This window comes from Cynara cardunculus (assembly GCF_001531365.2).
Source record: "Cynara cardunculus var. scolymus isolate 2C chromosome LG 13, CcrdV1, whole genome shotgun sequence".
Lineage (NCBI taxonomy): Eukaryota > Viridiplantae > Streptophyta > Magnoliopsida > Asterales > Asteraceae > Cynara > Cynara cardunculus.
In genome coordinates this window covers 2,480,138-2,480,477 of record NC_037540.1, presented here as the reverse complement: position 1 = coordinate 2,480,477, position 340 = coordinate 2,480,138, and positions in this window count along the sequence as shown.

Sequence of the window (340 nt, the reverse complement as noted above, 5' to 3'; positions counted from 1 at the left end):
CTATATATATATATATATATATATATATATATATATATATATATATACACTATCATGGGTTGGGTTCACGTGAGACCAATTTGTTTTTGTGAGACTACTTTTTGTATACTTAAAATTTCACGACAAAACATTGTGAAAGTAAAAAAAAAGTTGAACCTTCACAGAAAAAACACTATGAATGTTACATTCAAAGCGTTTTGTTATAAAGTTTCAAGTGCAGAAAAGTGATCTCACGGGTCTCACATGATCCCAAATCATACTATCATTATATTTATAGATATTAAAATAAATCTTTGTAAGGTGTTTTTAGAATTTTCTTTTCCAATATTTATGACATTAT